At 45.4% G+C, this 25,909-nt stretch overlaps 1 long non-coding RNA gene across 3 annotated transcripts; it reads right to left on the bottom strand.

The window, feature by feature from the left end:
* Nucleotides 1-2,865: 2,865 nt before the first annotated feature.
* On the bottom strand, nt 2,866-23,973 carry LOC132352577 (uncharacterized). Of its 3 annotated transcripts, none has more exons than XR_009498789.1 (6): nt 23,841-23,973; nt 15,733-15,779; nt 12,296-12,509; nt 5,921-6,035; nt 3,765-3,950; nt 2,866-3,206 (listed from the first exon to the last, which is right to left on the bottom strand). It is a non-coding gene; the product is annotated as an uncharacterized LOC132352577 (long non-coding RNA). The 3 variants fall into 3 exon arrangements; XR_009498791.1 differs by having other exon boundaries at nt 3,817-3,950; XR_009498790.1 differs by lacking the exon at nt 5,921-6,035.
* Nucleotides 23,974-25,909: the final 1,936 nt, after the last annotated feature.

Genomic DNA, 25,909 nt, shown 5'->3' with positions numbered 1-25,909 from the left:
CAGATCACAGGCTTTAGGCATGGGGCCTTCAGTAGTCGTGGCTCACGGGCTTAGTTGCTCCACGGCATGTGGGATCTTCCTGGACCAGGGATCGAATCCGTGTTTCCTGCATTGGCAGGTGGATTCTTAACCACTGCACCACCAGGGAAGTCCTGGGACTGGTATTCTATTTTCTTCTCTTTGTGTTTGAGAATTTGTTGGTCTTCATCTTTTAGACAAATGCCATTTTCCTAGTCCAATTTTTCTTTCCCCTTTAATTTTCCTTTTCACTTAGCAAATAAGTTTGATTCTTTTCCATTCACCCAATAATATTTCCTACCTTTCCTTTCTTGCATAAGTCTTGCATAAGTCTTCTTTATTAAAAATCTTCTCTACCTAGTTTAAACCTGATGCGTTTAAAAAGAGACAAGAGAGGTTTATCCTCCCCCAGTGGAAGATTCTCATCAGTCCTGGAGGTCCCCAGCTCTCCCTCCTGCGTGTTCATTCTTCATTTGGTTTCTGGACTGTCTTTTTTTTCTTTCAATTTAAAGTGTACAGTTTAATGGTTTTTAGTAAATTCACAGTTGTGCACCATCACCATTATCAATTTAAAAACATTTTCATCACTTCGAAAAGAAACCCCATACCCACTGACAGCCACTCCCCATTCTCGCACGATTTCCTCATCCTTAGGCAACCATTAATCTGTTTTTTGTCCCTATGGACTTGCGTATTCTGGACATTTCATGTAAATGGAATCATATAATTTGGAGTCTTCTGTGATGGGCTTTTTTCACTTAGCATAATGCTTTTGAGTGTCATTCATGTTATAGCTTGTATCGCTACTTCACTCCTTTTATTGTCAAATAATATTTCATTGTATGGATATAGCACATTTTGTTTATCTATTTACCAGTTGATGGATATGTGGATTGTTTCTACTTTTGACTATTATGAATAATGCTTGCTATGAACATTCATGAACTAGTTTTTGTGTGGACATATGTCTTCATTTTTCTTGGTTATACTGGGCTGTCTTAACATAAAGGACAATGTCTTGCTTTTTTATGCACTTGGGAAGCACTAATTTCACTTCTCAGGGCCAGTAGAAATCTCAGGGAAACAGCTCTCATGTCTACAGTCACATTATGTGTCCTAAGACACTTGGGTCGTTTGAGTTGGCTCTCACTCCTACCAGAGGAAGGAGAACAATCTACTATCTTCAGACCCAAAGGATACCTGGGATGGAAACTCCCCAAACAAACATGCCAGGAAGTTCAAATTGATTATTTTCACTCACTTTTAGAAACCAGATATTTAGCATTCTTCGTGCCATTCTGGGTATCTCATGTGACATTTATTTTTCTTTGTTTTCAGCTAGGTTAATAAAGTTGTCTCAGGACCAGTGAGGACTCATTAAAGAATATATATACTGTTATGTATTTGACTGCTTGTGTGATACCCCTGGGGAAAGAGGTTGGTTGGCACATTACAATTTACATTTACTTAAACTTTTTTTTTTTTTTTTAACCTGAGTAACCGAGTCTCCGTGCACTTTCCAGTGGATATACTTTACATTTGGAAAGTTGACAGCATTATTAATGTTAATGCTTGGCATGTTCTCAACTTTGGGCAGCTTCTTCCAAGTTCTAAGGAGAAAAACATAAAAATCTCGAAAGGATAAGAATGAATGTCCCTCCCACATCCTGCTTACCCCAATCAGCAGCCTTTTTGTAGGCTAGCCTTCTGGTCAGGAATTGCCCCTCCTCTCCTTGGCTCATATAAATTCTTCCCATTCACTGTGACCTCAGTAAATCCTCTGTGGGAACCTCACTATGTGCCAGACCATTTGACCGCTCCCTTTTCTGGACTCCAGGAGAGTTGAGCACGGAATTGATGCTTGATCCGTGCTGTTCTTATTTTCTCATCCAGATGTGTACAACCCGAAGGCCAGGGTGCTTCCTTTGGAGCCACACGAGGCCCGGTAGAGAGCAGGGCTCAACCAAAGCTGACCAGCTGAGGACTCCAACGGGTACCCTTGTGTGCTCCAGTCGGGGTTTGAACAGCCTTTAGAAGAAGATATTGGGCCTTCAAGGTCTGTCTCATAAAGAAGTAGACCTTGCTCATAGGCATCAGGCATGAAGACAGATGGGAAGGACTTACAGGTGACATCAGTGATCTCCATGTTATAAAAGCTCTGTAATTATCGATTAATTCACACAAAAGCTCTGGGGGACAGACTGTCCTTCCCACAGCCAAGCAGGAACAAAACAGCTGGTATAACAGAGGAATGATTAACTGTGGAGGTCCTGTGGTTGTCTACAGGCACTCTCTCTCTTCTTTCCTGCCAACAAAACCAAGGCAGAGAGCCCTTGATTTCAGGGGTGTCATGTTACTCAGTTCTGGCCAGTGAGATCAGGTGAAATCAGCAGAGCAGCTCTGGGAAAATATTTTGCTCCTTCATAAAATGTGAAAATAGTGTGAGATAGTCTCTTTTTCTCTATCTCTCTCATTTTTCTTTCTCACTTTTCCCTCTCCTCTGGATGGCATTGTTCATTCTGATTTTAAACACAGTTGACATGTGAGATATTTGGAGCTACAGCAGCCATTATGAGACCATGAGGCCATGGGCTGAAAGACAAAAAGCCAGCCTGCTAAAGATGGTGAAGTGACATGATGGAGATTGAAGGCTCTTGATGACACCATTGATAAGCTAAACCAATGCAGCAATCACCTATATCTTGATATTTTTGTTAATGAAAGAAAGATAAACTCCTTTATCCTGTTAGTCATTTTTTATGTTACTGTAATAGCAAACATTTATCAACTTCTTATGTGTCAAGCACTGTCCAAGCACTTTATACATATTAACTCATTTACTCCTTAACATAACCTTATGAGATAGGCATATTAGTATTCTCTCTTTTTTTTATTTTTTAATTTATTTATTTTTGGCTGCATTGGGTTTTCGTTGCTGCGCACGGGCTTTCTTTAGTTGCGGCAAGCAGGGGCTACTCTTCATTGTGGTGGGCGGACTTCTCATTGCAGTGGCTTCTCTTGCTGCGGAGCACGGGCTCTAGGCACACGGGCTTCAGTGGTTGTGGCACGTGGGCTCAGTAGTTGTGGCTCATGGGCTCTAGAGCGCAGGCTCAGTAGTTGTGGTGCACTGGCTTAGTTGCTCCGTGGCACGTGGGATCTTCCTGGACCAGGGCTCAAACCCATGTCCCCTGCATTGACAGACGGATTCTTAACCACTGTGCCACCAGGGAAGTCCCCTTTGAAGCATTCTTAATGGATAACTGTACACAATAGTCAACAATTGATATTCTCACAGTTTAACAAACCACAGAATTATGGAACTATTTAAAGCTGGGAGGCATTCACTGAGATGACTTTGAAAATATTAGAGACGATGAACCTGGAATGGTGATCTATGTATCACTGACACCTGTAGGCAAGATGTTTCTGTACATACTGCCAGCAATTATAGAAGTGCATTGGCTTTCCCAAAGCAGTCCCAATACTGTTTGTTTTTCCCCTGGTAATGTTTTTAAATTATTAGTTATGTCATAATAAAATTCTCTCTGCACTTTTTAATTGCTAGCATGGCAGTATATTTTTTCATTACTTCTGACTACTTTTCAAGTATTAAGTTTGTAAATTTCAAAACACTCAAAAGTTATTTCTTGAGAATCTTTTGCAAAGAGTGGCCCTATCAGAACAATAAGAGACCCTCTAAATTGGCAATCACTGAGCATTCCTCTAGGTTTGGTTATAACACTTACTGGACTGTCACGCATTGTAGAGGGGTGAGGGAGAGTCTATGTGAGGACTCACTTTCTCTCCAAATGAACTTCTGTCGGGGTACCCCATGTCTTGGACACACCTTTTCATCCATCTTTGCCTGAAGAAGCTCTTTACTACTGAGTTTTCTCGAACTTTCCATCCAAGCCTCCTTATCCTCTACTCACCTAAGCCAAAGAGTCAGACAGTTATAGACTGAGTAGATTTCAATCCCCAAACTTCAGAACTCCCAAGACCTGTTACTCATTTTGTGTCTGTTTTCAGATTACAGGCACTTCAGAAACCAATCCTGACTACCAGACCATCTCCATTTTGCCTGCGGTACTGTCTCTTTAAGATTTATGTTATGGTTTAGATTCACTTGGCTTCCATAACAAAACCCCAGTGAATCTGATCTCACTGGTCGTTGGAACTTCTCTCTTTCAAAAGCAGTTTTCGAGAAGCAGCTTAAAAAGTCTGCTATTGTTACTTTATGAAATGTCTGTTCTCCAACAACAAAGCAAATAACCAGCACTTCTCCTCAGCCTGCATATTTCTTTGTGGTACTTGGAGAATCCTTCAACTCGCCTTTTCTGTCAATTAATCTTCTCTTGTTTAAACTTCCCTCAAAGAAAAACTTTTCTGACCCACTCCCATTAACCTTTCCATAATACTATACATCATCTATGTTACCTTTCTTGGGATACATTTAATCTCTGGGAAGGAATTTTCATGACAGAAAATGGGGCAGAGGAGAAAAACTGGCCAAGTTTACAGACTTAGATTAAGGAGATGGTGATGGTAATCAGTAATCAAAGTAACTGACTTGAAACATGCATTCATACCTCAAGAGATAAAACTTTAGGAAAAAACCTTTAAACTCCTTGGAATTACTGCTTGAAAACATGGATTCAGTCTCTTGTGCATGAATTAATTGATGGAGACAAAGTCTTTAAAATAAGGACTTGATTGTAATTTATAGTTCATTCTGATGATAGTTTCTGTATTATCCACCAATATTTTCTTAATTCAGACAAGAATCATATTATCTCCGTTTTTTTAATCTCCGCCAAGCATAAAACAGAGAGATTTCCTGGGATACTTGTGACAAAAGCTGTTCTTTTTTGAAGGCGTCTACAGGGGAGATGTAAATAGCCTTTCCTCTATCAGTTTTTCATCTACTCTGAAATTGGTTTGATTAGATACAGGTAACAGTTCTGCATAGTGCTGGCTTGTTGAATTTGAGTACATTTGGGTCATCAGCCAATTGTTCACCTTGAACTTCATCTTTCAGCTTGTCAAAAAGTAATCTAACACTTATCCAAGCACCAGCATGAATCACCAAAGAAGCAGAGACTGGAAGGGGCTGTCATTGCAACTGGAACCTCAAATCTGCTGCCCCCATCCAGGGTCCCCTGAGAGGGGGTGAAGTGTGGTACCTTTCCATACCTCACAAGGGCACGGCCTCCTGGCTCCATGGCTGTGGAAGGCTTATGCTACATGGGACTCTAGCTTCTAGCAAATGCACAGAGAAATTGTTTCACTCAATTTTGTGTGTGTATGTGTGTGTGTGTGGCTGTCGATCATAGGGCAAAACTCTGACAAATTCATTCTCTTTCACCCAGATGCAACTGAAAGATACTGTGAATTGCCTTGCTGTGACTCTTTAGAAGGAATAATTCCTAGAATTAATACCAGTACCTTTTCTTTTCCATTCCTCTCCCAAAAGTGTCCTTGTATTACATCTTCGAGCAAATGAATGAATACCTCTACTCAAAGCGAAGTGCGTGATGCCAGGTGAATCCCACCCAGGGGAAAGTTTAGTGACTCAGGACTCTGTTCTCACTGTGACTGGTTCAATGATCTCCTCTAAGACTTGGATAAATACACAGAAATACTGTTAAATTTATTGACGACCCAAAGCTGAGAGAGAGAGACAGAGCTAATCTACTGGATGGTATTATCAGTATTTAAAATTATTTTAACCAAATACGATAAGGATGCAAAAAACTCAATGAAATGAAGTTTAGTAAGAATGAAAGCCCTGGATTTAGGTTCAGAACATCAATTTATAAGGAAAGGATGAGGAATACATGGCTTTAAAGTGGGAGGTATTGTAATATGCCAGTGGGTCAAGCATTGGTGGGCTGTGTGATACCTTGTGGTACTCAGTTCTGAGCACTTGGGACGTTGTCCAGAAGAGATGCCAGGATGACAAGATATCTTGAAATGAGGTTGGATGAAGGACAGCTAAGAAAACTGGAACAGTTTACCTGGGAGAAGGGAAAACTTAATAGTCATCTTCAAATTGTTGAAGATCATCTGGAATTTTTTTTTGGAAGTTTTGCTTGTTTTTCTTTTCCTTTTTTTTTAAATTTATTTTTATTTTTATCTAAGTTATATGCAGTTGCTTGAAGACTCAAACAGTTCTGCAAGAAGCTTGACCCCTTTGTTCATTTCTATCCCCGAAGGCCTCCACGTTTCCTTCTTTTAGATGATTATTTGGTATCTATTCCATGTCTCTAAATAGCATGTTTGCACTGCTTCTTCTTGGTTTTTCAGTTGGGGGTATGATCTTTTGACTCTGGGCTTTCATTTGCTTAGACTTCTGAGTACTTAGCATTCGTATTTACCAACCATGTCAATCTCCTCTCGAGATATTCGGCTCCACCAGATATTCATTGCAATGGTTTTGCCTTCTTAAGGACCCTGGCTGCCCTATGCCTGGTACACAGTTGCCATCTTGGGTCTACGGGGGAGGAAAAATAATTTTTCCTAGATCCATCTAGGTTCTTAGCTGAGACCCCACCCTCCTTACCACAATAAAAGGCAGATTAACAGAAGAAAACCAAACAAATTTAATAACATGTATACCTCCGTATACATGGGAGATACACAGAAAAACTGAGTAAATCCCCCAAATGGCCCAAGTCATCACCTTAAATACTGTCTTCAGCTAAAGACAAAAGAAGATGTGGGTGGAGGAGCCAGTTATGGGAGATTATCAGGCAAAGAACAGTAAACAAGGGTAAGGTCATTACGCAGGTTTAAGTCATTAAGTCATTAAGTCATTGCTTTCTCCTGATGAGTATTTCTAGGGTTTTAGAACCATCCTCCCCTTCCCAGTACAGAGAAGGAGATACCCCTACAAATGAAGATTTCCCTTATACATGTAAAATGCTCTTACAAAAGGGTAACTTCTACTTGGCTTTCAGAGCTTCTCCTGTGTCTGCTGTTTCTTAAAAATAATCAGCCTGATATAATCCTTATGGCAAAAAGGCATATTTTGGGGTGATATATTCCGCTGCCCTTCAGGTCCTTCCTTCACCATTATCCTGAGGGTGCCATTTGCATCTCCTGTTTTCCTGTATCCTGGTTCTTCTTTTTTCAGTTTCCCCCTCATTTTATAGAGAAAATCCTTCAGTGGTTTCCTGAGAAGGATACATATATGGGAAGTACATTTTTGAAACTTTGCATCTTTGAAAATGACTTTATTCTACCCCCAAATTTCAATAATAGTTTACCTGGGTATAGAATTCAACACTGGAGACAATTTTCCTTTACATTTTTGAAGGCATTGATCCACTGCTTTCTAGCTCCCAGCGCTGCCGTGGTGGGGTCCAAATCCATTACTGAGTCCTGATCCTATGCATGGTGAACTGACTTTTTCCTCCTCTGGACATTTCTAGAATCTTCTCTTTGCTCTCAATGTTTTGGAAACTATTCTCAAACTATTTATTGGATTATTTTCTTCCCTCTCTTTTCTCTTTTTGTATGTTTAGTATTTGGATATTGTACTTCCCAGATTGGTCCTATGGTTTTCTTATCTTTTCTCTTTTATTTCACATTTTTTGGTCTTTTTATTCTACTTTCTGGGAGAATATTATCTTCCAACCATTCTATTAAGTTAAATTTTTTAAATCACAATTTTAATATCCAAGAATTCTTTTTTTCTCTGGATTTTCTTCTGTAGTGGCATCTTCGGATTTAATGGATTTCATCTCTTCTCTCCGAAGAGAATAAAGGCATTGTGTCGTTGTTTCCTGCCTAGAAGGGGAAAGTACGGCTGTCAGCAATCTAGGAGGCAGTGCTGTCAGTTCTTGGGCCTGGGGCGGTGAGGATGTGGGTTCTGCTTTATGAAATATGTTGACTCAGCTTTTCCCACAGCTGATCCAAGGATTTAGTTTTTTGGGGTTTCCTAAGTCCCTAAGTCACTTACCATTTGTTTATCTGCTTTCCAACTTTCAAATTTTATTGCTGCCGTTTCCTCTCATTCACCCCATCCTTGTGGGGCTGTGCCTTCAAGGGGAAAAAAATCCCTTTTCTGTTGTTTAGATGAGTGTTATTTAGGAGGGAATAAAAGTAGATGCAGGAATTCAGCCTGCTCTGTTTCCTGGAAGTGTGGAACGCCTCTTTGGAATCACCTAAGGGACTGCGTTCTAATATTTGGAAATAATCCACATCTTTAAGGGCTGCCTTGTGAGGTAGGGGCTCCCTTTTCCTGGAAGGGTTGAGCCAGTTTGGAATGTCTGCTTCTCAGGTATGTGGCAGAGAGGCTTCTGCTTCTACTGGGGTGGTCACCAGTTAGATAAGATGCCTACCTGGGACTTTCCCACTCATTTAAAACTCTGATTACATTATGCTTATTCCAGGCTTGGAGTAATGTTCATATCCAGATATCTCTGAGAAAATGTGCTTTTGTTTCTGTTTCATTTTCCATACAGCTTACTCTGTACTTTGTGGAGGAATGGCCTTGGTGAAGAAGGGACACCTGGGGGAAAGTTTGCATCTTCTGGTTCTGTCATCAAAATGTTACAGGTGATAAGAAGTCAGTCTTTAGTCGTTGTCAGGGAACTGCCTCCTAGGCCTCCCTAAAACAGCAGGAGGTGGGGATGAAATCCACTTCTGGTCAAACACATATGGTCTGCATGTTCCAGCGTTTCTCAAGATAAAAAAAGGAGACCCTAAAGCTAACCCAAACTGGATGGTGACAACACCAGAAAACAAGAGGCACTGAGAGATGCTTATGTATTGTGGAAAGACTCTCATGTTCCGAAAGGGTTCTCCTCAGTATTCTGCCAAACAGAGATCAATCATTTGCAGCCAAATGACATATCTGACAGTGGCTGGCAGGGAAAGATGAGTATTAAGGAACGTAAAGTCACAGCGTGAGCTACTGCTAATTAAACAGCCTGACAAGAAAATAAAGCATGTATGAAATTATATTTGGTCAATGGGCAAATTAGGTGCCATTTATACAAATTTTTCTTATATTCAACTTTCCAGCCACACAGCCATCACGTGCGGTTGATATGTACACGTGCTCACAACTAGTTACCTGAGTGCACTCCTGCAGCCATCTCCTCCATGACGGAGAAGTTAATGTCTCATAGACAGTTTTTAAGCATTTCTAATGCTTAACTAATTTTAAACTAAAAACGAAATCCCTAGGATTCAAGATCTGATGAAAGAGCCAGCATCCATCCATCCATCCATCCATCCATCCCTCATCCATGTCTACTAGGGACTCAGAAATAAGAGCTCTATTTCAGTCCTCTAGGATTTCCCAGTCTGGTGACAGAGACAGATTGGGGACAGGACATTCTGACTCAGGGCTATAAGCCCAATCATTGAACTACGCACAGACTGCTTTGGGGATGCGTGGCTCCAAGAAGAGAGAAAGGCTTCCCTGAGGAGAAATGCTTAGTGAAGGCCCACAAGGGCACTGTGTTCAGGCAGGGAAAACCACCTACACAAATGCATGGCGCCATGAGAGACGAGGATGCCTGTTAGAAGCCCATCTGCTTCAGAACATGGCAGGGCTTGGGGGTGTGAAAGCGCCAGGAAGAGATAAATCTGGAAAAAGAAGCAGGGTCCTCATCCTGAAGTGTTTTGTGGGTCACACAGAAGAGTTTAGATTTTATCTGAAAGCAAAGGGGAGTCACTGCAGGATTCTGAGCAGGACAGACACAGCACGGTCTCTCACAGTCTCTTCTGCTACCCCTGGTCACCATCATCACCAGAGCGACTGTTCAGTATGGAAGTCAGAGCAGGTCACCCACTGCTTAAAACCCTGCAGTGGGTCCACCTGCTACAAGGCCCATGTGACCAACCTCCCTTAGCTCTCTGCACCCCTTCCATTCTCACCCTGTATCTGTTCTGCTCCAGCCACATGGCCCTTGCTCTTGGTACAAGGGCCCTCCAGGTACGTTCCACCTTAGGGCATGTCTCTGGCTATTGTGTCTACAGGGAATGTGCTTCCCCCAGATATTCATGGAGTTCACTCCATCCCCTGCTCTGAGCAGATGCCAGCCTCTCACTGTGGCCTATCCTGGCCACACTACTTAAAGGCACACACACACACACACTCGGCACTCTTGATACTCTGTACCCTGCTTGTTTTTTTCCTCTTTTCCGCAGCATTTATCACCTTCCAAGATATCATGCAAAACATTATGTTTATTGTCTCTCTCCTCCCATTAAACTCTAACTCTGTACAGGCAGATATCTTTGCTTTGTTCACCAATGTATCCCAGCACCTAGAACAAATACTGAATGAAGAGAAATTAGATCTGCTTTTTTTTTTACAAAACCACCCTATGAAAATCTGGAGGTCGCTGTGCAGGGATTCGATATTAGGGTCGCAGAGGCCGGTTAGGAGTTTGCTGTAATGATGACAGGTTGAATGGGGCAGTGGCCACGGGGAGAGAAAGGAGGGTCCAGGTTAGAGTTATTAAAGGGACAGAGTTGTCAGGATATGGTGACCAATTATTTGGATGTGGGAGCTAAGTGGTGCCATCCCCGGGTCCGGAGGAAGAGAGAAGACATGCTAATTTTTGGTGGATGGCAAAGACACAAAGAGCTTAGTTTCAGACACGCCATCCTTCAGTTCTCTGTGGGGCGGGTCTTTCTATATTGCACAGTACATACTGATTTTATAATTTATGTATTTCCCGTCTATAGACAGCCCCTATGCAAACACATTCAATTTACCTCAAATTTTTACCGAAATCAAAAGAGTTGGTTACAATAATTTACTGCTTATCCTATAGCCATTGGCCTTCTTTATGGTCTTACTTGAGGTTTAAAAAACATCTGTATGAGGTATATCCAGATATCTTTCCCTTTTCTCCACTGTCCATTTTTACATTGACATCCAGAGGTGAAGTCTCTATATCACTACACCTTGGATGCCTCCTAACCTCCAAACTTTCCCCCAAATGATAATGTCCTTAACTAGTTGACTTCAGACCGAAGCAAACTCACTGCAATCCAACCCTTAGGGAAACCACTCGATTTTTTTTTTTTTTTTAAAGGCCCTGGCTTCTTTCCACTTCCTCAAAGCAGTAATCTCCTCTCATGATAAACTGTACCCACTTGCTAGAAACTCAGCAACTTTGTTCTTCCTTTTCTCTGCAGCTCCCAGATGGCCACCAGCTGGTCTGGGCTATTTCTTGCATTCTAGCCCCTTTATCCATCCTCTTGGTTTTCTTTTTGATCTCCTTGTCTCTGCCCTCCTCCTTCTAACAGGCACAATTTACCCCTCTTTGGAAGCACCTATTTTCTAAGAGAATTTGAGGATTTTTTTAGAGCAACACCTCTTTTTTCTTCTGCTTTTGTATTGTGCGGAGACCAGCTTCAGGGCTGTATGGGAGGAAAAGCTGTCTCTGAGAGCAGGATGAAGCCTCCCGCGAGAAAGGGGTCAGAACAGACTGTTTCCTGACAAGGCCACTGGGGGACAAAGGGGCCAGCGTGTCCCAGAAGCCACCCCTGGGTCTGTGGGCTCTGCTGGCCACTCTTGGAGGGCGTGGTGGGAGGTGTCCCCTCGCTGACTTTCTCACGGGCACCATTTGATCTCATTTCAGCGGATTTCTGTCCCCTTCCCCAGGACCAGAGAGGGTTGCACCATATTCTCAGTTGTCTTTAAACAGCTTTTAAAGGTCTGTTAGTGATTTTCAAGATGACAGCCAGGAGAGCGCTTGCAATGACAAATGGCAGAAGTGAAGGTGAGGCGCCTGTGTCTCGTCTGCCTTTGTTGGGCCCGTGAGCTTCCACGTCCACGTGTCTGACAGGGGGTCTCTGCGAGGTCTGGCTGAGAGTCTGTCTGTGCGGATGGCGCCGCAGCGCAGGGAGGGGGCGGACACGCTTGGGCGTCCGGGCTGTGTCCGGGTGTGGACACGGCTCTGTGCGTGCGTGTGCACGGGGCCTGGGTGTGAGGCTGCCCACGTGCGCGGGGTCGGGGGGCACCGTGTGTGCCCCTGGCCTGTGAGCGGTGCTGGAGGTGACAGGGCCGGGCCTGCGCGGGGCACAGGGAGGCGGGGAACGCTGTCTAGGGCGTCTGTGAGTGTCTGCGCTGGGAGACGGTGGGATGAAACCGGGAGACCGGCGTGGGAATCTGGGGGAGACCCGTGGGGCGCTGTCGCAGGGGGCTTGGGGTATACCTGGAGGTGCCTGTGGAGGACGTGGGTGCCTGCAAAGCGCCTGTGTGGCGACAGGGGGAAGGCGGGGCGTGTGTGAGTGTGACTGACAGTACCTGTCGGGCGTCTACGGGGTGAACGTGAAGGTGCCTCTGCAGGTGTGGAGGACCGTGGCGCATCCACGAGCGTCTGCACCTTTACCCGCGGGAGTCCTGGGGGGTGTCTCTAGGGCGTCTGTGCCGAGTGTCGGTGGAGGGCTTGCTGGGTCTGGGAGCCTCCGCGGATCTCTGTGTGCCTGCGCTGCAGCTCGTGTGTCAGGATTCACCACACCTGAAAGTGAGACGGCCTCTGAATGCTCCACCAGGACGGCCCTCACCTCCATGCTCCTGTGTCCCCAGTGTCGCTGTGACAGGCCGAAGACAGCCATCTACTGAGGGCCCACAGTCACAAGAGTGACAGCGCAGTGACCCGGAGTGACGTCTTCCCTGAGTGATTGAGGGCATGGTGTGTGACCTTCCCCCGAGAGGGACCTGGGCTGTGACATCATTCCTGAGAGGGACCTGAGGTGGGACCTCCCCCTGAGATGAACCCGGGATATGCCCTCCCTGAGCGGAACCTGGGGTGTGACCTCCCCTGAGAGGGACGTGGAGTGTGACCTCCCCCAGAGAGGAACCTGGGGTGGGACCTTCCCCCTAAAGGGACCTGGGGTGGGACCTCCCCCTGAGATGAACCCGGGATATGCCCTCCCCAAGTGGAACCTGGGGTGTGACCTCCCCTTAGAGGGACCTGGGCTGTGACATCATTCCTGAGAGGGACCTGGGGTGGGGCCTTCCCCCTAAAGGGACCTGGGGTGGGACCCTCCCCCTGAGAAGGACCTCAGGTTTAGAGGCCCTGGTGTGTGACCTCCCCCGAGAGGGACGTGGGGTATGACCTTCCCTCTGAGAGGGACCTGGGGTGTCACCTCCCTCCTGAGAGGGAACCTGCGTGTGAGCCCCTCCTCAGAGGGACCTGGGCTGTGACATGCTCCTGAGTGGGAGTGGGGTGTGTGACCTCCCTTAAGAGGGAGCCGGCCAGGTCTTGCTGACCGCTGCCTGTGTGGACATGGCCGTGAGGTCTCACCCCATCCAGGGATCTCAACCACACACCTGGGATTCTCCACTGATCACAGCACGCACTTGTCATCTCTAGGACTAGCTGGGAGAGAGTGAAGACGAGGCATGTCCGGCACCTGTCTTTCCGGCATTTTCCAAAAATGAGCAAAAGAGCAAAGATGCTTGGATTTCAATCCACTTGGCTTCTGCTTAAGCAGAAATTAAATGTTCTGTAGAGATTGTGGTTTTCTCATTAGCCCAGAAGTTTAAAATCAACCAGTGTTACATCCATTCAGAGGAATCCATGTCTCCTCATCAAGAGGCCATTGGAGGCAGGGTGGGATTTACATTTAAGCTGTGGTGTTGGGCTCAGCATTAACTTTAAGCCTTTTCTGGAAGTCTGGGCTGCCGCTTGTATTTGCTCCCACGTTTTCAAGCGGAGGGAGGCCTCTCTCCTCCGCAGCTCCCTCCGCCCCACATCTCACAGATGCTGAGTCAGCATGGGACTCAGCAGGCCCTTCCATGCCCGAGCCTGGAGCCGCCCTTTAGGTTGAGTGACATCCCAGAGGGGACCCAGAGGCTGGGGCAAAGGCAAAACTGGCAGGGGGCAGTGACCGGGTTTACTTAAGTCCGGGTCCTGGGCGCACCTGTGCTCGTCTTTAGGGCGTCCGGTGCGGGTTTAAGCTGAGTCTGAATGCGGCCACAGGGTGATTTTACCAACTCTTTCTCTTGTTTGCAAAACCTGTTCCTTTGCAAACTTCAGTGCCAGAAGTCAGGGGTGTTCCTTCCAGACTTACCCCTTCCCACTGACTTCAGAGTACACCTCCTATTTCCAAGAAGCCCCACAGACGGCCACCCCTTCACCTCCTTGTCTCACTCACACATGGGGGTTTGTTGCTCCCTGGCAGGTGCTGGGACCCACCTGAGCCCCCCCTCCCCCCAGGACACTTCACGTTTGCCTCTCGGTCAGATCACTTGGTGACTAACCTTCCTTGCCCTCCTTCTGGATACACCTGAATGACCTCATCCGAACCTCAAAGCCCCTCTGGGAGGAAAGGTGGTGCAGACATTACTGTCTTTGGGTTATGGATGAGGACACCGGGGCAGCCGTAGGATCTGGCTACAGCCAAGCCTCGGAGGACAGAGCTTGGGCTGCTGTGTCCCATCACCTCACTCTCCTCTCTCGAAGCCATGTCTCGAGCTCCTGCTGGGTGGCAGGTGCTACCCTCTCTAGTGGCGTTAAGTCTGTTGGAAAGACGAGGCATATCTACAAAAGCGCCCAATGAGGAGGTGAAGAAGAAAGGCCTGGGTCAGGGACAGATGATGATGTTGCAGAGGGAGGGCTTTGTGCGGCAATCAGGGAGGCCTCGTGGAAGAGGCGGGGTTTGATCTGAGCGCTGAAGGTGGGAGTGGAATTTGAAAAGCTGGGTTGGAGGGAAGGACACATTCCCAATGTGACGTTTGTAGCCAGGCAAATATGGCCTCTCCCAGAGGCTGTGAGGAGATGGACTCAGCGGGCCCGCCAGTGGCAAAGAGGAGCAGAAAGAGGGGCAAAGGGAGAGGTGATGGGAAGAGAGAAATCCCTGGTGACAGGGGATTCGGTGCCAGCAGCAGAAATGTCCCAGGAGACATACGGTGTATTGTTTTCTTGGTACCTCCTTCTCAGGCTACTTGGCAATGACAGGCTGACAACTCACCAAACCCGTCTCCCTCTGTGCTTGTTCACCCTTCCTGACCTCCATGGCAATCGGGGTGGCATGTGCCTGATTTTGGGAATCTGGGCAGAAGCGATCCACAGCACTTCCGGGCATAGCCCAAACCATCCCCCACAGGACCCAATCTCTTCCTCAAATGCCACCTGGATGCAGAGGATCCGAGGCCCAAGGGGAGCCTGGGTCCCTGCATCACCACATGGAAGCCACCCACCCAGTACAGGCAGTGAGCTGTTACACGAGCAGGAAAGACATTTCTAATGTGAGAAGCCACTGAATGTAGGGGCTTGTTTGTTACAGCAGTGTGTCCACCCTGACTGACACAGGCGGATGATGTTTTACCCGATACTCTGAAGATTTTATGTTTAGTTGCAATGTCCATCCTGACTTTCTGTGGCTAGTTTTGGTTTCACTGCTCTATCCTCTGAACACAGCAGAATGATCTGATCCATGCTCAGAAAACATTTCTTGAATGAATGAATAAATGTACCAACTTTGGAGGTCCGTAGTGGTATCCAGGAGAGGGGAACATCAGAGCAGAGCAGGCAAATGAGTACAGCAGGGGGTGGAAATGGGAAAATTAGAAAGAAGAAGAGAAAGCAAAGCCAACCCCTAAGCTATCATAAGAGCATTTTCTGGGTTTATTCTTTTACCCCATGGCAACAGTTACATAAAGAGATTATGTCCTTGCTTTAAAAAAAAGTGCTATTCCCCTTCATTTAGAAATTAGACTTAAACTTCAATATTTACCTTAATAGTTCACCGACAGAAGCCAAAAACAGAATGTTCACACATCCCTGCAACACAGTTTAAAAAAGAAAAATAAATTCCCTTCAGAAGTAAAAAGCCAACACATTCCATTTATTTCCTGCACACTAAACGCTTGTGTTCCCTTGGCAGAAACAACAAGCAATCTTTTTCCATTTAAAAGGGAGTGGATAGTTTTCAGGTGTCTCCGTTTCTCGCCAAACAGCTGGGCTTTCATATCCAGCAAGTGGAGCTGCCATAACCTTGAGCGGAACATGAGCTTGGACAGGCTGCCCTGTCCAAATGCTCAGACCGGGGTCACAGGGAGCTCCTTAGTGCATGTGACCATGCACTTGGAGGACCTTGATCACTCCGGGACATTTCTCCCAGTGGCCTGCACTTGGAACAGCATTTGACACAGAGAAAAACACTTGCATAACAGCAGGCCGTGTAGAATAGCAGAGTTTGCTGTCTCTCATATGAAATCAACACTGCTAGTTTGTTGATGGTGTCCCATGATGAAATATCTCCTTGAGTAAGTGCCAGGCACTGCTCTAATGAGCTGCTTTGCATGCCTTATCTCATTAAATCTTCACAATAATCCTCTGGGGTAGGCGATTTTATTATTTCCATTTTACAGATGAGAAGACTGAGGCAGAAAGAGCTTGAATGGCATGCCGAAGGTAACAGAAGTCTTAAGTGGCATAAGCTCTGGGCTTGCTACATTTCACGTGGTCTCTGAGCTCAGGTGGATTAGCGCTGGATCGAGCTATGGTCTTAGCTGAGTTCACAGTCTGTGGAGTTCACAGTAGGTCATGTCATTTTCTTGCTCAGTCTGGATACAAAAGGCATCTCAGTGTGTTGTTATTTTTTTGGTTTTTTTTAACCTTATTATGACATACACCCAAAATTCTGCATCATGTGTCTTTTGTAATATTTTTCCAGTGCATAGTCTATTAATGAGAATTACATTAGTGTCACTGGGTTCTGTCACTTTTTCCTGTGATTACAGTACCATTTAGAAACTCATTTTATTTCAAGAAATCACGGTATACTCTTGCCCTCTTTCCACATCTCTCCTAGTCAATGTGTCATTTTCTTCCCCCACGTTCCCTCCTCAGAGCCCTGCAATCTGGCTTGTCTCCCTGTTCCTCCACTGACATTTTTCTCGCTACAGGCTCCATTTCTAATACATCAAATGCAATTGTCTCAGTCTCTCATCTTCCCCGAGTTCCCTGGATGTTCAGCTACTAATGAGCTCTTTCCTCCTGGACACCCCTCCTCCCATGGCGTCTTCTGGTTCCTTGCCCCTCTCAGCTCCTTCCTCGTGCCTCTAAGGTTGGGGTCTTAGTCCTCTGCTCTTTTCTTCCAAAACACACAGTCTCTCTTTCTCTCATGCTCCTGTAGTATCATAGCTGAGCTGTCTTCCCTAAGCTAGTGGCGCCCGTGTCTGCAGCTCTACCCTGAATCCCGAGCTGGGATTGCAGTTTCCCACACGACCCTGCATGTGTAGGACGTCACATTCTCCACATGTATAAGCCACACCGATTAGCCCATCGGGCTGGAACACAGCTCCCCTTCTGAGAGGCTCCGTAGCCCCAGGGCCTGCTAGTCTCTTGGCGTCTTGAGGACCTATGGTTGGATCTGGATAAAATGAGAAGGGCTGAGGAAGCCCGGCTCGGAAAGGGTGCTCCATAAAAACGGTTTTCTTGCACTTTCCTTCCCCCTCGCTCCCTCCCTCCCTCCCTCCCTTCCTCCCTCCCTGTGTTTACCTAGGCATGGGGCTGTCTTGTGGGGAAAGGAGCACCACCCTTATTCCACCCCATCCACCCTGGGGCCACCTCCACTTAACCCCTCATCCATCGGGCCTGGAACAGTGCGGGGCCTGGACCCTGTCTCCCAGCCCCGGTTTCTCCAGTTAACGACCCTATTCCCTGGCACCAGGTAAGTCTTCCTAACCCACGGCTCTCCCTCTGCCACTTTCCTGCTAAAGAAATCATGATGGTTCTCTGTTACCAATTAGATTAGGTAAAAACCCTCTAGCTTGATTTCAAGATTCTCCATCAGTGGGGCTCCTCATTCGTTCAACATTTCCACCCCTACACCCCAAAGTGGGAGCTCTTCCCCTCCGGTCCGGTCCCCCCAGCTGCCCTGCCTCCTAATCTGCCCCCTGTCTCTATGTCTTGCTCATATCAGATCTCTTCCTCTACCCAGAGTTTATATTTCCTTCAGGATCTAGCCAATCCATTGATTGCCTTGTTTCTCCCAGTCCAAAATGTTCTTCATTCCCTCTGAATTCCTCTAGCATTTATAGTCAAGACTGTGCATCCTTTAACTACCATTCGTAGGGTTTGTTGAATCCTTACAATGTACAAAATGGATTCAATCTCTACTAAAAATAACTCCAATAGATAAATAAATGTCCACCCAGTTTTACAGATAGAAAACTGAGGTTCAGAAGGTGAATTTGCCCCAAACTGCATCTGGGATTTGAACCCAGGAAATCTGACTCCAAAGCCCACTTACCTCCCAACTGCCCTGTGCTAAATACTCTGTATTTGTTTCTTTTTGTCTCCTAAAGGATTCAATGGCAAAGATCATTTACTGTACTTTTTTTTTCTTCTTTTCCACTGGGCCTAGCTAAGGGTGGAGCACATGATATTTATTTAATAAACACTCACTTTTTTGGCTTCTGACTTCTAGACTTAAAGATACTGTGACCCCAAATGAGTTAAGCAGTTGGTGAAACCAGTGGTCACAGCAGGATTATTTGCTTGATAAACAGCAGATGATAATCAAGACCAGGCCGCGGTGACCAGTGACATCCTGACAATAAACTGCTTAGCCATGGTGGTTCCCCTTTTTCCTTTTCCTTTGGAAAAAAGAAAACCAACGTAAAAGAAAACAAAACAAAACCTGAGCGCTCATTGCTAGTCTGAAATCATTTTGCTTCCAACTCTTATTCAAACCATCTCAGGGGCTTTGTTGACATTATCTGCTAATGACTGTAATCCCTCTTTCCAAAAGGAGAGAGGCACCAAGCTGTCAAGCAACACCTTTCTGTCCACAGAGGTCTGAGGTCACCTCCCTACTTGCTGCCAGGCCAGCTGCCTGCGCCAGGCCTCTGGGTGCATTTCTAAAGGGTAATATTTACAGTGTTGGACAGCTGGGCACGGTGGAGCTTAATGGGATTCTTAATAAAGGAGGCTTTCATTAAGACAGGGAGCACAGGCAAGGTGCCCTTGCTTTTGAGGAAAGGACGGCCCAGCACAAGACGAATGCTCCTTCCGGGCTTGAAATCATGCAGGTCAAGTGCCTTGTCATGCATTAACAGGCTTTTTAAGTTCCCAGGCAGATTGAGAGGAACGGCTTAGATAAATGAAGGCAGAGGAATCATGCGATCTGTCTTGGTAGCAGAAAACACTGAGACACAGCAGCTGCATTTAAACAGAGCAATTTGCTAAATGAGTGGTCGGCTACGTTCCAGATGGCCAACGTGACACGGGGCTTGGAGGAAGCCTTTATTCAACCCTGCATCTGTCTAGACTGAGACATGAAAGGCCAGGTTATAGTTGCTGCTGCAGCAGCAACAGCAGCAGCTTTGAAACTCTTACATAAAACCTGCTCAGTATCACCAATGAGGCAGCTTGGCCGGAGACCAGCTGGAGAGGATTCTGCAGCATGGCGCGCGTGCAGCCTCATGGAAAGCCAGCTTCTCTGCTGAATGATGGCCAGGTCGGGACGGGGGCTCTCTCTGTGCACCTCCGCCTGCTGTACCACTTCGCCCACCTCCCACGTGCAGGGAGGCGAGTGATCTTAATAGGAGGAAGCACCAGGATAAGGTCAGAAAGCAGAAATATTGGTTGTGTTCTACGTGCCTTCTTTATGTGTACTTTTAAATCATTTCCCATGTATTTTGCCTTGGTTCTTCTAGTTAGGTTGTCAAATTCCCAACGTGGCTGAAAGAATATTCTTAGCTTTGCCTACGACCCCAATTTGTTTTCCCTTCTCCTTGCCTCTAGCACCTAATTCAGTCCTACTCCAGCACCTCCTTAGAGATGATACCTCAAAGATATTGGCTGAGGAGGCCAGGGGTAGACCAGATGACCACTCAGTTCTGGGGCTTCTGGGTCCATGAGACATGTTGACTGACTGATTTAAACTAGGTCAGGCAAAATGGGCGTCTTTCCCAACTTTAAAAAATAGGCAGCCTTCATTGGGCTGGTATGAGGACCTACAGGAAGGCAGCTCTACTGACCTATTTCTCTCTGATAAGTTATACCCCACGCCTATTTAATTTTTATTATTGGATTGAAAATTTCCATGGGTTGAGGTTTTCACTATGTTCTTCAGCAGCCATTCAAGTCTCACGGCTGGAATGTTCTGACCGGTCAGTAAACAAGCCTGCTTCCCGCTCCCCCTGCACCCCACCCCATCCCCAGGGCCCAGAACCCACTGGGCCTTCACAGTGGACAGCAGCTTCGTTTTTTTCTGACTAAGGAGGAAAAGTTTAACCTGATGAATCACCAGCAGCACTTCCTGTGACATTCTGGGGGAAAACTACAGTTTGCTTAGGAAGAACTCCGAAGCACTTCACTTACTGCGGTTTCTGATCTACACAGACGTGGAAAAATTTGAGTTCTGCTCTATGCTGATACACCAAAGCTCTCTCACCAACATTTTTCTCTCTTAGAAGTTTCCTATCATCAGGACTCTGTCTACCCTATAGTCAGCCCGAAATAAATGAATTAAATGAACAGGGCTGTCCTAGGGGAAATATAGCACTACCCCCATGCTAATCTCACCCAGATACCACTTCTTATGTAACCATCTCTGCCCAGTTTCCTCATCTGTACCACTAAGCACAGAAAATAATTCGAGGGACTTTTTTTTTTTTTTTTTTTCAGTTCTCCCAAGAATGGCACATAACTAGCATCATTCTAGATGCATAGGTTAAAAGCTAATCCATACATACAAGGGATGCTTTGGACATGATTGGCCTAGACCTTATTAATTGAGGTCTTTGTGGCAAGAGTCCAGGCTATGGAAAGGGAGTTATTTTGTATCTACAATATTCTAGTGGTAGATATGCCAAAAGACCAGAACAGTGATGTCACTTAACCCTGAAATAGTTACAAATCCGTTCAGGTTCTTGCAATGCGCAAATAGCTTAGAAAGGGTATAAAAGTAGATTATTAACCTTCTTAAGAAACAGGTTTCTTCAGACTCATGGACATGGAGAACAGACATGTGGTTGCCAAGGGGTTTGAAGTGGAGGATGGAAAGGAGTGACTGGGAGTTTGGGATCAGCAGATGTAAACTATTATACACAGGATGGATAAACAACAAGGTCCTACTGTATAGCACAGGGAACTATATTCAATATCCTGTGATAAACCATCATGGAAAAGAATATGAAAAAAGAATGCCTATATGTGTATATAACTGAGTCACTTTGCTGTACAGCAGAGATTGGTACAACATTGTAAATCAACTATACTTCAATTTTTAAAAATTAAAAAAAAGAAACAGATTTCTTAGTATGCTGAATGCAACACTGATGAGTATTATCAAATGATCTTTAAGTGCGTAATCCTGGGCCGGATGCAATAAAGAAAGAAGCCCAAGGATAGTCACTCATCGAGACAGCCTTTTGTGGTACGATGATGATGAATCAAGTTTCCCTTGTCTTTGTCAGCAGGTCGCCAGTGTAGCTTCCCTTATGCTGAGTGTGTCCCCGATTCCAGGGATATGTGCCCATCAAGAAATATGGGCTTGAGGATATGGGGAGGGGGAAGGGTAAGATGTGACAAAGTGAGAGAGTGGCATGGACATATATACACTACCAAATGTAAAATAGATAGCTAGTGGGAAGCAGCTGCATAGCACAGGGAGATCAGCTCGGTGCTTTGTGACCACCTAGAGGGGTGGGATAGGGAGGGTGGGAGGGAGGGAGATGCAAGAGGGAAGAGATATGGGAACATATGTATATGTATAACTGATTCACTTTGTTATAAAGCAGAAACTAACACACCATTGTAAAGCAATTATACTCCAATAAAGATGTTAAAAAAAAAAAAAAGAAATATGCAAATTGTGAAGGCCTTGAAAGCTGCCAAAGAGTGGTTAGGTGACCTTAGGTGATAAAACAGGCAGAGTCAGTACTTCTACTTCATAAATAAACTTACTTCTCTCGCAGGCACAACTCATAACTTTGCTAGATGGCAACATGAGCTCTTGAATGCTACCTTCACTGTAAGCCTTTTTTCAGCGAAAAGAAAATTTGATTTTTAAAATGAGCATCAAATGAAGACTCAATACCGTTTGAAAATGTCGAGACTTTTTAACATTCAAATCTAGCTCCACAAAAGAGCGACCCGTGATTGACATTTTATCATATTAAAGTGCTGTTAATTAAGAACCACAGCCACGAGCAAAAGCGATGAAAGCAGCAGACCCCGCAAACTCTTCCTGAAACAAAAACGCCAACTCTGATTTGCTTAGAACCTCAATCAAAGGAACACGGTGTGCGGGGCTCATTCACGTCCGGTCCACTAGGGGGCAGTGAATGATCGGGTTTCCCCCAGGCGGCTTTCACGACGGTAGCTATATATACACCTGAAGTGTGGCAGGCCTTCTACGCAAAGTGAGCAGTGCGGCAGCGATGACAGGTGCAGGGAGCAGCCAGTTATTGCTACCAGCACAGTCTGTCAGAAGGATGAAGTGAAATGAATCATTTGCATTTTTTGCCAATGAACTTGCATTATAATGAGCAGGCAGTGTCGCCTGGATGGGCCCTGGCTTCGCCCCCCTGGCTTCTGCTGGACCGCTGCCAGTCACCAGGCTGGACGGCGCCCAGGACTAGAGCGCGGGGGACAGACAGAGCCCGGGAGCCGGATTGAACAGTCGCCTGGGGCTGGAGACCACAGGGGCACGAATGACCCTGCGCGGATGGGGGTGGGATTCCCTCTCCCATCCCACCCCGGTGCCAGCGTCCACTGGGGGGGCGAATTCCAGGCCTGGACGCTGCGCGACACACATCCAGGGACACCATTCATGTCGCAGTCTGTGAGTGGCGCCCCCTGGAGTTGGGCAGTGAGCGCAGATTCCCTGCTCCCTCCGTGCAGGGCTCTGGTCTGTAGGTCTCTGTAGGAGTGCCCATCTGCCCTCCCTCTGCTCCTCAAATTAAAAAATCTGCCTTAAAGGGCTCTAGGGAAAATAGAAGGGTGACACCCGAGCAAAATTAGAAATTGGGACCAGTGGATTTCAGTGTCTGCCACGATCCCTCTTCCTTCTTCCTCTGTCCCACTCTCTGATCCAAGGATCTGGCGCCCTCCTGAAGGTTTGTCTTTGTCCTGTTCCAATGTGCTCTTCAAAAAGATTCTAGGACATCACACCATCAACTTCAGTTGTGTTTACATCACTCTGTCTCCTCTTCCACCAGAATTTGCATTTAAACCTTATTTCTAATTGTGAAGCAAAATCCAGAGAAGGATTCCTCCCTCCTGGCCCCTTTCCTCTTGGCCCTGATTAACAGGAGCCTTCCCTGCCCAATGGGAGGCAAACCAAACGTGCGTTTCCCCCTGTGCTCCCACTTTAAAGCTTTCCGAGTGATTCCTTCATTCCCAGCCCCATTTCTTCACACATTTACCTGGAACATCCCTTTCGTTTTACTTAAAAACCAGTAAAGCACAGTGGTTAAATGCAGGTTCAGATCAGACTGCTTGGGTTCAAATCCCAGCTCTGTCACCTCCCAGCAGCATGTAAACTGGGGAAATGGCATGACTGCTCTTTGCCTCACTGTCTCCGTTCTCACAGAGGGCAGTAAGAACATCGCCTGGTGACAGTGGTGTCAGGATTGAAGGCACCGGGCACGGCACCGGGCAGAGGCCAGCACTCCGTACGTGTTACTTCTCAGTATTTTATATATTTGCCATAATGCACTCTTTCCTCTTCTCTTTCCTCTTCTCGCACCTCGGCTTCAAGACACAGATGCTCCCACCCGCTTCCCTCCCCCTTGCTTCTCCCTGAAAGGATGGCAGATGGTCTTCTGGCCCCTGAATCAGTGCCGACTGCCCCCTCCTGCCCTCTCCTGCCCTCCACACACCTACCTGATCATCACCATAGAGAAGCAGGCACTTGTCAGGATCCTCGTAACTAAAGCAAAGAACGAAAAAAGAAATTATCTTCAGACATCAAGGACAACAACAGCGCAGGGGAGGGGGGGATCTGACGAGTGTCCTTTATGTCATGTCTGTGTTCTATTTGCAGAACAGTCTTGGAAATAGGCACTTGTTTACTTCGCTCAGATCAGAAGTGATTTCAGATTTCTCTTCGCTTAATCATTTCCTTCCACTGTGCAGGTTCATAATTAAAAGAAGAAATTTATTTATAAAACCAGTGCTGGAGCTGAGAGCTAACTATAAGGAGATGCTTAGGCTGATGAACCCTCTGTCACGTAGACCCCAAACTGCATCGGCCAGCCTGGAAGGAGAGGAAGGGACTTCCCTGACATGGTCAGCAATTCCCTCGCCAGATGGGAGATGGAGGGAGTGAGGAAGGAGCGACTGGCTTCCCGATCCTAGTGTACAAGATGGAGAGCGGCCAGATTTTCATGGGGAAATGCTACACCACCCCACTTTGGGTAAATGGCTGGCTCCAAGGGTAGGGTGCCCACTGGCTGGTGCCAGGACCAGAGGAAGGGAAACAGCTGCCGATGGAAGAAGACTTGAGCATGGGTGGAGTTGGCTGGGAGAGGGGATGAAGGGGCCAAGAAAGAGTAGGAGGAGGGGGTGGGGACAGTGGGCAACGAAGTGGCAAGACCTTGACTGTGTGACCTTTCCCAGTGACCCATCAAATCTCAGTATCTACAAAAATCATTAAATGCTTGGTGCGGTTGGATTTCTTGTCAAAGCCAGTAAAGTGGCCTGGTAGATACAAGAGGTGAAGGCCTGCCAATATCTGGGAAGTATCAACACTACAGCTACAACGCTTGTTTGACATTATGTGGCTACATTACATTTTTTTTAGGAATATAGTTGATGTACAATATTATGTTAGTTTCAGGTGTACTACATAATGATTTGACACTTGCATACATTATGAAATGATCACCAGAAGTCTAATAGCCATCTGTCCCCGTACATGGCTACATTAAATTTGACAAATAATTTGTCACTTTGTATTAGATTAATTTATTGCTCTTTTTATTTCCACAGATAGAAGGGACCTACTAGACATATTTCTTTCTAGTGTCAGTATCAGAAATCTGTATGTGTCTTAAACATCTTAATTGTTATCTTATGGACACTATGAAGTGACCAATGAATGCTGTTTTCCTCTTTTTTCTGGCTTCTAGGAAACTCAAAGAAAAATATGCTATTCGTTTAAAAAAATTGTTTAGGGTATTATGGAATATATTTTGTTCATTGACTTTGTCTTCCTATATATATTTTTTCCCTTCACCTTCATTCATCTGTGTGCATGTGTATTATCTTTTATTCTATTCTCTATTCATTGCTGTAAGTGTCCCCAAATCCTCTTTTAGATAATGCAATTACTAATAAACAAAAACACAAATAAATACATTTTTGCCTATCCTGGAAGTTCTTACACTTTTATCTTTTATTGCACAGAATATTCCTCAAGTTTTGCTGTCAAATCTGTTGGTTAATCTTTTCTGGACTTCTGTCCTTAGAGTTCTGTTTTTGCAAAAAACTTTTCTTCACCCCCATTTTATTAAGATGTTCTCTTATATTTTCTTCTAGTATCTACTTTAAAAATATTTAGATTTTCATTCAGAATCTATTTTTATGTATACTGTAATTTAAGGACTTAATTTTTTCCCTTAACAAATAGCTAACAATTATTTGTTAGACTGTTCTCCCACTAATCTGAAATGTTTGTTTAATCAAATACTACCTTCCCTTTATACATAGGTCTGTCATCAATTTATTTGTCTCTCCTTTGTACCAGTATCTTTTCTCTTTCATTTACTTTAACTTAACAGCTTGCTTTGATACCCAGTAATTCCAGTCTTTTCTCCTTATTCTTTTTCAACATTTTCTTGGCTACTTTCACATATTTACTCTCCAGATGAACTTTAGAATCAACTTGTTGAGCTTCAAAGCAATCTCTTAGATATTTTGATTGAAATTCCACTGAAGTTGACATTTAATTT

Source organism: Balaenoptera ricei, chromosome 18 (genome assembly GCF_028023285.1).
Source record: "Balaenoptera ricei isolate mBalRic1 chromosome 18, mBalRic1.hap2, whole genome shotgun sequence".
NCBI classification, from domain to species: Eukaryota; Metazoa; Chordata; class Mammalia; order Artiodactyla; family Balaenopteridae; genus Balaenoptera; species Balaenoptera ricei.
Note: the sequence above shows the minus strand (reverse complement) of the source record. Positions and strands in the feature narration are given on the sequence as shown.